Below are 14,812 nucleotides of genomic sequence, written 5' to 3'. Positions count from 1 at the left end.
GCATAGCCTGTTTAAGAAAAAAAAAAAATCACGTCATGAGTGGTATGTCTGCTTGGGATACTAACTAGATTTGAAGCTGATATAATTCAGCGGAATGAAATAAATCAGGAAGAAGACCAGAAATTAATTTAATTCTACTCACATACATTTTATTACAGGCAATTTTTACTTGAAATGAAATTAAACAGATGCACTAGTCTGTCACAGAAATCTGTGGAGTAAGTGCAAGTCTGTTCTAATTGTAGACAGCATCTTCCCCAGGATAATGCTAACATAGTTTTACAAAAATAGTAACAAAATCTTCATTTTTTTTTGTCTTACCTAGTGCATCATCTTTATCATCATCATGCTCTCAGGAGAATCATAGTCACGTGCTAAGTTTATTCTCAATAGCATTTCACACGTCTCTAGAATTTTAAAGCATTAGTATAAAGTATTTGTTGAGTATCTGTAACATCCAAGGTTTAGGACACATATAAATATATGGCATGGGATCCATCTGATGGAATAGTATTCAGCCATAAAAAGGAATGAAGTGTTGGGGCACCTGGGTGGCTCAGTCAATTAAGCCTCTGACTCTTGATATGGGCTCAGGTCATGATCTCACGGTCCGTGGGTTCAAGCCCCATGTCAGGCTCTGTGCTGACAGCTCAGAGCCCGGAGCCTGCTTTGGATTCTGTATCTCCCTCTCTCTGCCCCTTCCCCCCCCACCTCAAATATAAATAAATGCTAAAAAAAGAAATTATTAAAAGATCTATGAAAAGAATTTTAATCATTTTATTGATATAGAATTTACATATCATAAAGCTCCCACTTAGAATGTACAATTGAGTGAGTTTTAGTATATTTTCTGTATCTTTGCAAAGTTTGCAACCTTCCCCACAGTCTAGTTCCAGAACATTTTCATCACCTGAAAAGAAATCCCATGCTCCATAGCAGTCTCTTCATGTTTCCCTTTCCCCAAGCCCTAGACCACCACAGTCTAGTCTCTGTCTCTGTGGATTCGCCTCTTCTGGACACTTTGTGTAAATGGGATCATAGAACACGTGGCTGGAAAGTGGATCTCTGAGAGCCTGTGCTGGAGGGTTTCTCAACAGTAGCACTCTTGGCATTTGGGGCTAGATAATTCTTTTTGATTATTATTATTTTTTTAACATTTGTTTATTTTTGAGAGAGAGAGAGAGAGAGAGAGAGACAGAGAGAGAGAGAGAGAGAGAGAGAGAGAGAGAGAGAGAGAGAGAACGAGTGGGGGAAGGGCAGAGAGCGAGGGGGAGACAGAATCCGAAGCAGGCTCCAGGCTCCGAGCTGTCGGCACAGAGCCCGATGCGGGGCTGGAACTCAGGAACTGTGAGATCATGACCTGAGCCAAAGTTGGATGGCGAACCGACTGAGCCACCCAGGCGCCCCTGGGGCTAGATAATTCTTTATTGTGGTGGGGCTGTCCTGTGCACTGTAGGGTGTTGAACAACCTCCCTGGGCTCCACCCACTAGATGCCCATAGCACCTCCTCCCCAAGTCGTGACAGCCAGTAGTGTCTCCAGACATAGCCACATGTTCCCTAAGGGAGAAGGGGAACAAAATTGCTCCCAGTGGAGGACCACAGACCCACAGTTACCAGAGAATTGAACTGGGTGTAGAGATACAGGAAATGGAGTGGGTACCTGGACCCAGCATGCAGTTGTGGAAAGACCGGTGTTCCAGGGTCCTTATAGGTCCAAACATTGAGCCCCAAGTTCTAAAATTCTGTCATTCCTTTTAGAAATGGTAAAGAGGGGCACCTGGGTGGCTCAGTTAGTTAAGCGTCTGACTCTTGATTTTGGCTCAGGTCATGATCTCACGATCCATGAGTTCGAGCCCCACGTCGGGCTCTGCGTTGGCAGTGTGCAGCCTGCTTAGAAATCTCTCTCTCCCTCTCTCTCTACCCCTCCCCTGCTTGTGTGCTCTCTCTCTCAAAATAAATAAATAAACATTAAAAAATTTTAAGAAAAGAAAATGATAATGGGTCGAATAGGGAAAGCAGCACAATAGTTATTTGGATGAAATTATTGTTCAAAAAATATCCAGTGGGGAAAAATCATCCATTTTTCAGATTATTTAAAAAGCATTGAAATGATTGTGAAAAAAATAAAAGTAAATGGAATATGCCAGTGGTCTTCTTCATTATAAAGGGTTGGAACCATGCGTGCTGCTAATAATTGAAAAAGTATACAATTTAAATTTTGCATGGTCTATGTTAGAACCGTAAAGGTGTATTAATGGTTCCCAAGGAGTTTTGTTTAACTCAGTGTTAAAATTGACCCTCTGAGCAAGCAAAAAGAAGCATGAGATTTGATTTATACTGTGGCTAATGAAAACAAGTGGGCAATCATAGTTTAGTCATATCTTATTAATCTAACATAGTCTAAGGAATGGAGGAAAGAGAGGAAGTGTGTGGGCTTCAGAAATACGTAAATTTCAGAAAAAATCACTTTATAAGCGTGACCTTTTTTCTGTTCCGAAATGCATGAGTGGAGGAGGCCCTCATCCTCCCTGGTAACTCATTTATAAATGAATGGGCTAAATCATGCCTTCCGTCCATTCCCATTCTCAAGATGTGCCCTGCTCAGACTGGGACTCTTAAAAGCCTTGAGGTAGTAACTGGCATGTTTCCTGCTCTCAACTTTAAGGAAGTGTTTTCTCAGTCTGCCTTAGGCTGTGCAACCTTGACCATCTAGGACTTGACACCCTGTGTATGGCAGTGATATCAGGCTAGTTAATTCACTCGGATTGTGTTTACAAGTAGGTTGCCATTACACGGTGTCTTCTCTATAAATACAATTACACAATGTTGCTTTTAGCTTTTGTTTATATCAGGGATCTAATTGAGTGCCTTAAACTCACGCCGACTTAAATTTATTTAGGGGTGCCTGGGTGGCTCGGTCGGTTAAGTGTCCGACTTTTGATTTTGGCTCAGATCGTGATCCCACAGTTGGTGAGTTCGAGCGCAGAGCCTGCTAGGGATTCTCTCTTCCTCTCTCTCTGCCCCTCCCCTGCGCGTGCTCTCTCTCTCTCTATATATATATATATCTATAGATATATATATCTATATATATCTATATATCTATATCTATAGATATATATAGATATCTATATATCTATATCTATATCTATAGATATATAGATATCTATATCTATATCTATATATATATATATATATATATATATATATATATATAAATAATGGTGAAACATCTGAAGCCATATCATGGTAGAATTTCATGTGATCATTTTCCTAGCAACACTTCACAATCTGAGAGCAAGTAATATGGGGTCTCTTTACAAAATGCTTCTGGGAAGGCCACCTCTGACTTCTTTAATGTTAATTTAGAAAAAATTGGTTTCGCTGAAGACTATACTTTAGTCGTGTAGCTTTTCGATAGTACTCATGTCTGGGTCCCATTACACCTGGCTTCTGAGTCAATTGGTCTGAGCCTCGGTTCCAGCTCTCACTGTAGTTTTGAATCACCTGGGGGCCTTTCAAAAACGTCGATGGCTAGGAACATCTCCAGATACCATGTTTCAGTTGAGTCTGATGGGGAGCCAGGGTTGAGATCCGTGGGATACGATCTCCCTGCCTGTCCTATATGTCTCTTAGACCTTTAGTATATTTGAAAAGTTGTAGTTTTATCAACTTTGCCCGTATCAGTGTTTTTTTTTTCTTTTAAGTGAACTTCCATTCAGTGCCATGGAGGGAATTAAGAACACGCAACACGATGACATTTGCAATCGATTATAAAATAGTAGAATCAGACCCACAGTTTTATCATGATGGCAGACCACAGTGAGCACTCAGCAAACGTTTGCTGACGGTGGGCCAAAGAAGTGCTTCATATGGTCTCTTGGTTTTTTCATGAGTATTTCGTTTCAAACTGGATCTTTCACGGAGTCTGCATGAGGCTGCTAAAATGTTGATTCAATGAATGGGTACATTTCATGAACCACCCATCCGAGTGGGTTACTTTGGGTGCAGCTGTTTTGATTTTTCCTTCCTCTGACTATATGGTTTTGTTCATGTAATCAAACAGAGCCAGTTGTTTGGCCGTTTTGTAGACACATTCTTTGTGTGGCCAAGAATCCCGTTTGCGGTGGCCACACCATAACTAGATTTGAATGTGGAACAACCCAGCACACAAGTGCTAATTTGAATCAATTGTTCAGATTGCCAGCACGAAAACCAACGTGACCTCCACCACTGGGTTCAATTAGCAACCCTGCAGGCGAGGAACTGGGTTTATTTCATGATCATTTCCTTCATCCATCAACAACCCTCATCTTCCTGAATGATGAAATAATAACAGTTTCAAACTTAAGGCGTATTTTGTTCACCTTAACTTTCTACTTATCCTTTTTTTTCTGAGTACAAACGTAAAACGTATTTATAAATAAATTCAACAATATAGGTATGCATTAGGCAGAATGTCAAAGTCCCTAGGAATCCCATCCTCAAGTGGACAGCTACTATTAACCATTTGAGGATATAATTTCTGGAACTTTCTGTGCTTACACTAACACGTATTTCCTGTAGAAATCATAGTAGACATATTATCATGCCGTTCTACCACATCCTTATTTAATTTCATATATAGCAGTCACCTTTCCACGTTTATACAGAGTGGGTGACTTCATTTTTCTGGATGGCTGAACAGAATTCTCTTGAGTAGACATCCCACCTCATAGTATATCTAGCCAGCCATCCAGTGATGGACATTTAGGTTGTTGATGCTTACATATATAATGCGCATGTAGAAAGCCACACAAGCCTACCACTTAATGAGTCTCCACAAGGCGAACACGACTATGCGGAAGATGAGGAAGAAACATGACCAGTACCCAAGAGGCCCCCTTGGACTCCCTTCGAGTCACTCCCTCCAAGAGTAACTTCTAATCTGTTTTTCATAGCACAGATTGGTTTTGCCTGATTTTATACTTTGTATTCATGATTTCATACGGTACATTCTCTTTTGTGCCAGACTTCTTTTGCTCCAAGTGGTGTCTGTGAGATTCAGTCATATTATTGTAGATGGTCGGAGTTTGTTTATTCATTCTCCCTGCTATGTAGTATTCCATTGTGTGGTTATATTGCAATTTATCTATTCTCCTTTGATGGACATTTGGCTAGTTCACAGAGTTTAGCAGTTGAAAATAATGCTATCATGAACATTCGAGCACACATCCTTTGGTGAACATATGCATGCATTTCTATTGTTTTTATTTTGCTTTGCTATCAGGGATGGTGTTGAAATGAGTTTCTGTGGCTGTGTCTTGCACATTTTGTAAATATTTCTATCAAATGCATTCTTAGAATTGCTGGGTCAAATGGTATGAACAATTATGTTTTGAGTAGATATGGCAGAACTGTTCTCTGAAAATATTTTGACTTTTGAGCTCGGTCTGCACCCCAGGCAACCCACTGTGGCTGTGTCCCTTTGCTGTTGCCATTATCTGTGACGCAGATGCTGCTGTCGTGCTTTCTGGACTACAAGGCAAAGCTAATGAGAACCAGAATCTTCTTCCTGGCCCCTCTCAGACACTCCCTACTGGGCTAGTGCCTCTCTCATGTGTCCAGTGAAAGGCAAAAACTAAAATGACCTAATGTCCCAGGATGCCAGGGTGTAGTGTAAAACTGCCAACTGCAATGCTTGAGCAAATGGATGCTACAAGATAATCTCATTTCCCAGGTGGAGCCAGAGCTTTCTAACCCGGAAATGAGAACCACATATCTTACCAAACAACAATGGCCCATTCTAACAAATGGCCCAAATGGCCCATTCAAAATGGCGGTCTTTGGGAGGCATGAGACTAGAGTAGTGTTTCCTAACCTTGAAACTCTTGACATTTAGGGTGGGATCATTCTTTGTTGTGGGGGTCTGTCCTGTGCACAGAAGGATGCTTAGCAGCACCCTTGGCCTCCTCCCACTACATGCCAGGAGCATCCCACCTCTCATTTGTGAGGATAGAAAATGCCTCCAGGCATTGCCAGATGTCCCCTGGGAGGTAGAATCACTCCAGTTGAGGACCACTGGCCTACTGCTTACAGAAGACTGGCTCTAAATCAGATTGTGTTCAGATTCTGGCTCCATCACTTTTTGTTCTGTGACCTTGGGCAAGGTACCTAAACTCTCTGTACCTTAGTTGGCTCATACATACATATGTTAATAGTAATACTTTCCTTAATCGTTTTTTTTTTATAAAGATTAAATGAGATTCCTCTTGTGATGCATGTAGTACAGTGTTCAGCCTAAAATAGGTATTCAAAGTTGTTTGCCATGTTAGTCAAAATCTTTATTTTTATTATTATTATTATCATCATCATCATCATCTAAAATCTGAGGTGGTGGAAAAACAGTATTCACTTTCTGGAAAAGGATGTGGCTTATGTGTATTTGAAAAACATCAAAGGACAGTGGGTTCACAGCTCTTGGAACAGGCAGTGGGAAATGTGGAGAAAGCATTATTTAAGTGCTGCAAAGGAAAACAACGGCATTTTGTTGTACCTCTGTTCCTTCTCAAATTAGCATTTGTGGAAACCAGCATTTGTGGAAAATGGACTTTGGCAGCAGAATTGGGCACTTTTAGGGCCGTGGGGAAATATTTTATGGCATTCTTCTTGTTAATATGAAATTAGTAAATTTTCAATAGTTGGTTAAATGCTTTCATTTTAAACAATAAAATATGTTCCGTGCTAAAGCAGCCACATTGGCCTTGTTATTATTGAGTAGAGAATTTTATCTGTTATGAGCTTTGTTGGATTGATTTTCACCTGATATCCTTTCTTCCCACCAGAGGTCTATCTTAGATCAACTTGGGTGCCAGAAAACGGTGTCTTCTTCTCAGTGGGAAAGAGTGGCATCCTAGACAGGGTTCCAGAGGAGGAATGTGAGGCCAAGGCTATATCTTTGTGTTGCTAAAGTGCTTCTTGGCGACTCTCTTCTTCCCTTTGGGTCTCAGATTTTCAATTGAGCAGGTGGGATTAGTTCAGCATTTCCCATCTGTTCTCTGAGCACTCCGAGGGACGTGAAGAGATGTTCTGAAAGAAAAAAAAAAAGGAAAAGAAAAGGAGGTGAGAAGACACTCTGTGTTACAATTCTCCCTCTGCAGGACCTCTCAAGTTTTCTTTAGTTATTGTTTAATGTGACTGTTTAAGATGGGACTAACATGAACAACTTTCTCAAACTTACTTGATCATGAAACAATTTAGGAAATCCTGCTTTAGATGATTTATGAGTCCCTTGTAGACACAAACGTCCTGCTTCCTTCTGTATTCATTTTCTTTCACTGGTATGACAAAGCACCACGAACTTCGTGGCTTAAAACTACACACACCTATTATCTTACCGCCCTGTAGGTGAGAAATCTGACACAGGTCTCACTGGAGTGAGATCAGGGAGACAACAGTCTCCTATTTTAAGGATCCATGTGTTTGCCCTGGGCCCACCTGGACAATCCAGGAGACGCTCCCCGTTAACTTAATCACATCAGCAAGGTTTCTCTTCCCACGTGAGGCCACATATTTCTAGATTTCTAAATTAGACTGTGAACACCTTCGGGGGTCCGTTATTCTGCCAACCACTCTGTCCATCCCAGTGGCTTCTCTATTTCTCAACCCTAGAGGGTGCAGTGTAGTGTTGTGTAGAGCCAGAAAGAAGCTCAGGTGATTGTCTTCCTCATTTCTTTGCTTCCTCTCTTGTAGCATAGAATGATTATCTTGCGAGAGGTAGTAAGTTCTTCTGGCTCCTCCCCCCAAGAGCAATGATATTAAAGAACACGGGAGCAATTAAAACAAAGCTATTGAACTAAGCAGTGCAACATTTTATTTTTACCTTCTCTCCTGATAGAGACAAGAATATCTCCTTGAAATGAACTAGGCTCAGAACTGTACTTTATTTTATGGCAAATTACCAGACTAGATATTAACACTTAGTCATTGAAATTAAAAGATGAACATAGAGGGATTAAAAGAGTTTACTTGCTTTTTTTGGTGGAGCCATTACCTGGCTAATTTCTAAAAATCAGCTTTAAATCAAAAATTAAAAGACAAATGCTACCACATTGTTTAAATTTTTCAAGATACTCATGATCACCATCCTGTGAAAAGAAAAGAAACTGAAGGACTGTGTTTCTTCTCACTGCTTGGTAAAAGCTCTGAGAGCCAATCTATACAAAGTGGAAACATTGTATGGGTTTGCTTATGGCTGTTGATATTTTCTCTGTCATGAAAGGAACTAGGTGGAAAATGAGTTTCACAGTAAAAAATATTTTTAGATCTTAGTGTTTCAACTCACGTTGTTAAGGTTTTGTTGTTGTTTTTGTTGGGCTATTTATAGAGTCATTGTATGACCCAGCAATTCCACTCCTAGGCATATACCCAAGAGAATTGAAAACATATAGTCACGTGAAAATTTGTACATGAATATTTACAGCTGTTTCAGTCATAATGGCCAAAATGTGGAAACAATCCAAATGTCCATCGACTAATGAATGCTAAAACAAAATTTGGTATATCCAAATAATGAATATTATTTGACCATAAAAAGGAGCAAAGTACTAATATGTGCTACAACATGCATGAACCCTGAAAACATGCTAAGAGAAATAAACTGGGAATAAAAGGCCACATATTGTAAAATTCCCCTTATATTAAAAGTAAAAAATAGACAACTCCATAGATTAGTGGTAGTCAGGTCCTGGGGTGCTAATGAGTTTAGGGTTTCTTTGGGGGGTGATGAAAATATTCTGGAATTAAATAATGGTAATGCTTGCCTATATCTGTGAATATACTAAAAAAAACCCCACTGAATCCTATACTTTAAAATGGCAAATTTTATGGCATGTAAATTTTATCTAAAAAAATTGCATCAGAACTTTGGTTATTTGGTCTGGCATGTAAGAAGCTTAGAAGTCACCACTTCCTCTAACAAGTACGAGTCTGAACAAACTGAAAAGTCAAGAGCTCTTCTTAGATCCATAGGAGAAGTGAGATCACAGGGCAAACTGCTGCTTCCAAATATTGGAGAGACCAACAGGTGAATACAGAGAGTTAAACTTATTGGAGCAGCAATCTCCAAGGGAACCAGTGCTGGGGTAGGGAAACCTGAACTGTAATTGATGAATTGCTGGAGGCTTGGTGTGGACAACTCTGAGAGTTAAAAACCCAGGGAGACCCAGTCATCAGGAGGCCCTTATAATTTTGTGGGTTTTATCTCCTGGATGTCCACCAGGTTAACAAATGATGTGATTAACTTTGTAAAAAATCTAAAATAATTGGCAAAAAAACTCCTGGAGCTGATAAGCAATTGTAGCAAGGTTGTATACAAAGTTAACATACAAAAGCCAATCGCTTTTCTATATACCAGCAATGAACAAGTAGAATTTGAAGTTAAAACAATACCATTTACATCGGTACCCCCCAAAATGAAATACTTAGGTATAAAGTTAACAAAATATGTACAACATCTATATGAGGAAAACCACACAACTCTGATGAGTAAAAACAAAGAGCTAAATGAATGGAGAGAGATCCTATGTTCATGGATAGGAAGATTCAGTATTGTCAAGATGTCAGTTCTTCTGAACTTGATCTATAGATTCAAGGCAATTCCAATCAAAATCCCAGCAAGCTATTTTGTGGACATTGGCAAACTTATTCTAAAGTTTATATGAGGAGGCAAAAGACCCAGAATAGCCAACATAATAATGAAGGAGACAGAGCCTGGAGCCTGCTTCCAATTCTGTGTCTCCCTCTCTCTCTGCTCCTCCCCCGTTCATGCTCTGTCTCTCTCTGTCTCAAAAATAAATAAACGTTAAAAAAAAATTAAAAAAAAATAATGAAGGAGAAGAATAAAGTTGGACATGACACTGCCTGACTTGAAGACTTAGTATAAAATGGCAGTCATCAAGACAATGTTGTATTGGCAGGAGAATAGACAAATAGATCAGTGGAATAGAACAGAAAACCCAGAAATAGACCCACATAAGTATAGTCAGGGATCTTTGAGAAAGGAGCAAAGACAATACAATGGAGCAAAGATGGTCTTTCCAACAAGTAGTGCTGGAACAACAATAGATATCCACATACAAAAAAAAAAAAAAGATGAATCTAGACATAAACTTCATGCCCTCCACAAAAATTAACTTAAAATGGATCACAGACCTAAATGTAAAATGCAAAACTATAAAACTCTTGAAAGATAACACAGGAGAAAACCCAGATGACCTTGGGTATGGTGATGACTTTCTAGATACAATACCAAAGGCACAGTCCATGAAAGAAATAATTGATAAGCTGGACTTTATTAAAACTAAAATCTTCTGCTCTTGAACGACAATGGCAAAAGAATGAGAAGACAAGTCACAGACAGGGAGAAAATATTCACAAAATATACATCTGATAAAGGACTGCTGTCCAAAGTATACAAAGAACTCTTAAAATTCAACAACAAGAAAACAAACAACATGATAAAATATGGGCCAGATACTTTAATAGCCACGTCACTGAAGAAGATACACAGATGGCAAATAAGTACCTGAGAAGATGTTCCACGTAATATGTGATCATGGAAATGCAAGTTAAAATAACAGTGAGATACCACCATGTACCTACTATAAAGGCCCAAACCTGGAACACTGACAACATCAAGTCTGGTGAGGACACCGACCAACAAGATCTCTCGTACATTGCTGGGGCGCATACAAAATGGTACGGCCACTTTGGAAGACAGTATGGCAGTTTCTACAAAACTAAATATACTCTTACTATACTATCCAGCAATCACACTCCTTGGTACTTACCCAAAGGAACTGAAAACCTACATCCACACAAAAACCTGTACATGGATGTTTATTCATAATTGCCAAAACCTGGGAGCCACCAAGATGTCCATCAGTGGGTGAACGGATAAACTGTGGTACATCCAGACAATGGAATATTATTTGGTGCGAAAAAGAAATGAGCGATCAAGCCATGAAAAAACGTGAAGAAACCTTAAATGCACTAAATGAAAGAAGCCTATCTGAAAAGGCTACATACTGCCTGATTCCAACTATCTGATATTATGGAAAAGGCAAAACTATGGAGACCATAAAAAGATCAGTGGTTGCCAAGGGTTATAAGGGAGAGAGGGATGAATAGGCGGAGCCGGAGGATTTTTAGGGCAGTGAAAAATACTCTATATGATACTATGATTATGAGTGCATGTCATTATACGTTTTTCCAGTCCAATAGAACATACAACACCAAGTGTGAACCCTGATGTAAACTATGGACTCTGGGTGATGATAATGTGTCAGTGTAGGTTCATCAGTTGTAACAAATGTCCCCTTTGGTTGAGGGACGTGGATAGTGGGGGAGGCTGTGCGTAGGAGCAGGGGATATTTGGGAAATGCCTGCACCTTCTACTCAAGTTTGCTGTGAAACTGAAACTGCCCTAAAAAATAAAGGTGGTTAAAAATGCACCCATTAATTATAACTCCCCAAGCCCCCATAATATATTAGTATGATGTATTTTTAGAACTTTCAGTTTCGGGGCACCTGGGTGGCTCAGTCGGCTGAGCATCTGACTCTTGATTTCAGCTCAGGTCATGATCCCAGGGTAGTGGCATCGAGCCCCGCATGGGGCTCCGCACTGAGCATGGAGTCTGCTTGGGAGTCTCTCTTTCTCCCTCTGCCCCTCTCCCCACTCTCTCTAAAATAAAAGAAAAACCAAACCAAAACAACAACAACAAAACACCCTTCAGTTTCTGTACATTTCATTGCTCAAAGGAAGCATTATTTTCCTTATGCAAAAACATTTAGCTAGGGTCTTTGAAACAGTTTTTAACGTATCATTTTAAAAGTAATATATTTAGAAGAAAACATTTCCGGAAAAAAATGTCCGAAACGTAGCAACTGACAACTCAGGTCTGTGCCAGTAAGTTCAGATGATTTGTTTTTATGTCATACCTCGCATTTTGTGTCATTCTGCAAATAGTTTCTCTCTGTTCACTTGCCCCTTTTACATGTTTTGACACTTAACAGTAAAAGCCAGGAAGCAAGATTTTTTTCAATTTCACTGGAAGTGATTTTCGCTACTTTAGAACAAATGTCCTCAAATATAAATACTACCCGCTGGTCTTGTTTCCATGCTAATAGACACAAATGGTTTTCTGTATGGATGCAGAAGCGTACTTTCCCAAGAGCTTTCTTTCAACCAACAGATATGCAAAAGTATAAAACTCAAGTGCTGTTTCTTCTAAGTGCTGTGTCTATCCTTCTGGAACATACCGCCTAGTGAGGGAGAAAAGGCGTAAGTGCAGAGAATCAACGTTTAAATCAGAGTCAAGAAAATAGCTGAAATATGAAGGGTGGGGAGGTGATGTGTGATGGTTACATAAGAGGGAAGTATCATAGACAGTTAACGTTTTCTGGGAAAATAACTGACATTTAAACATCCCCAGTCCTCCCCTTGCTTCCCTCAGGGAGACATCACAAGTGATTCCTACACATCTTAAGTGCATAGGTCATTTAGGTCCTTAAAAGAAACATGTAGGAAAAATAAGCTGTTGAGCGATCTCTATGGACCCATCCGCTCATCCGTACGTACGTGTATGTTGTAATAATGGTTGTAAAAGGAGGCAGTTCCTTTGCTGTTTGAAATAGTGAAACGCTGTAGGAAACTCCATCGTTTCCTGTACCACCTGTCTGGTGATTTCTTTTCAGTGGGTCCAGAACAAGGTCAGCAAACTTTTTCTGTAAAAGGGCCAGATCATAGACATTGTAGGCAACCACTCAACTCTGCTGTTGTATCAGGACAAACCCTCCCCAAGATGGAAGTCACCGGGCCTCCCTGGGCTCTAGTTTTTAAAAACGGGCCGGAGCCCGGAGGCCGGATATGGCTTGAGCTGTAACTTGTCCATCCCTGCTCTAGGTCAACAGTTGCCACCTCAAGGTCAAGCCATGCCTCCATCGATGTGTTAGGAGTAATAATTCAACAACTTTAGAATTTTACTTTGTAGGAAAACAAAATAAGAGAGGGTTTGCGGTGAGCCTGGGACCGCCTCACACTTCTGGTCATTTCTGATGTACTTTCTTGAGTCAGAGTTTGCCATACCGTGAGAGAAAGGTATGGTACTCACAGGGAGGTAGTGTAGGGTGGTGGTTAAGATCCCAAACTCTGGGGTTAAGGCCTATGACTTTGAATCCCAGCTCTGTTGCTTGCATCCTATTGCTTTGGGCAAGTTACTTAACCTCCTGGTGCTTGATTTCTTCATCTGTGAAATGGGTACATAACTCATAAAGTGATTTCGTGATTAAAGCAGGGAGTACATAATTAGGGCTAGGAATAATAATGGGTACCTATGTACATTCACAAGAAATGTTAGTTATTCCTCACATCTCTGAATCCCCTGGGGACAGGACATAGCTCCCAGCTTAGCTTATCTGTGCCGTGAGTCACCGATGAGCAAGCCTTACCATTAACAGTTGTGTTGACTACAAACTCTCGTGGTGCTAACGGGGTGTAATTTCGTATTTTCTTACATTAAAAAGTCGTTCTACCACAGCTGGATATTTAACAAGGAAGAAGGTAGCGAAACTCAGTGTCGAAAACGTGAACATGCAAATTACATGCGTCGCTCCGCTCTCCCCAGAGGACGGTTCTTTATCTCCATTTCCCAGAGCAGGTAACTGAGGCTAAAATGCTCAGATACTCCCGTGGCCAGCTGTGGGCTGAGCTGGAATTTAAAGGCTGGCGGTCGGGTCGGGTCATGGGGCCCCCTGTGCAGCTGCTGTGTTGTAACACTGTGTCCCATTGGAAGGAAACAGCTGCACGGTGAGCACGTGAGACCTGCTTATCACACTGCCCGCAAACCAAACCACCGTTAGAAATATTCCCCACGGCGACCACGGCCGACATCATAAAAAGTGGCATCTGTGTGAAGCCTGTACAAGTGAAAAACAACTTTAAATCACGGGTGCGCGTGTTTGGGATTTAATTCCCAATTGGTAGTACCGTTAGGTTTTATTTCTGTAGCAGAAATAAACCATCTGCCCTTGGTGTCAGGGAAGTCTGGCAGGATCAGGGGATAAAGGAATGTAGACATAGCACACCTATCACAGCGGGGTATGAAGGGGTGCTAGAAGGGAGGGGTGGAAGCACAAGGGAGAGAGGCCAGATGCACGGCAAAATGCTTCGTGGAATTTGGAGAAAAAGGAAGAAGGGCAAGGCATTTGCCACCCGATAGTTTTCTAAATCCCAGGCCATTGCAGTGGTTCTCGTCTTGAACTGCCCATTAGAATCCCCCAGAGAGCCCTGTAAACCTACCAAAGCCCCAGCCCCAACCCTAGAGTCTAGCTGATTTGATCTCTACCTGCGCTGTCCAGGGTGGTAGCTCCTAGCCACTGTGGCTATTTACATTTCAATCAAGGAAGCTTTAATAAAACTAAAAATTAAATGGTTCCATTCCACTAGCCTCATCTCAAGTGCTCATCAGCCATGGGTGGCTCGTGGCCACCATATCAGACAGTACAGGTAACAAACATTTCCATCATCACAGAAAGGTCTGTCGGACCTTGCTGGTCTGGAGGGGTGTGCGGGCATGGGTGTTTTTGAAAACTTCATCGAGTAAGTTCTTTTCTTTTTTTTTCTTTCTTTCTTTCCTTCTTTCTCTTTCTTTCTTTCTTTCTTTCTTTCTTTCTTTCTTTCTTTCTTTCTTTCTTTCTTTCTTTCTTCCTTCCTTCCTTCCTTCCTTCCTTTCTCCCTTCCTTCTTTTTTCTTTCTTTCTTTCTTTCTTTCTTTCT

At 40.7% G+C, this 14,812-nt stretch overlaps 1 protein-coding gene across 6 annotated transcripts in view; it reads left to right on the top strand.

The window, feature by feature from the left end:
• Positions 1–14,812, top strand: part of ARHGAP6 (Rho GTPase activating protein 6) — a 454,675-nt gene that overhangs the window by 349,462 nt on the left and 90,401 nt on the right. The gene's annotated exons all lie outside the window — the stretch shown is intronic.

This window comes from Neofelis nebulosa, chromosome X, assembly GCF_028018385.1.
Source record: "Neofelis nebulosa isolate mNeoNeb1 chromosome X, mNeoNeb1.pri, whole genome shotgun sequence".
In the NCBI taxonomy this organism is placed as follows: domain Eukaryota; kingdom Metazoa; phylum Chordata; class Mammalia; order Carnivora; family Felidae; genus Neofelis; species Neofelis nebulosa.
The sequence above is the reverse complement of the archived record's forward strand: the minus strand, read 5'-3'. Positions and strand labels throughout refer to the sequence as shown.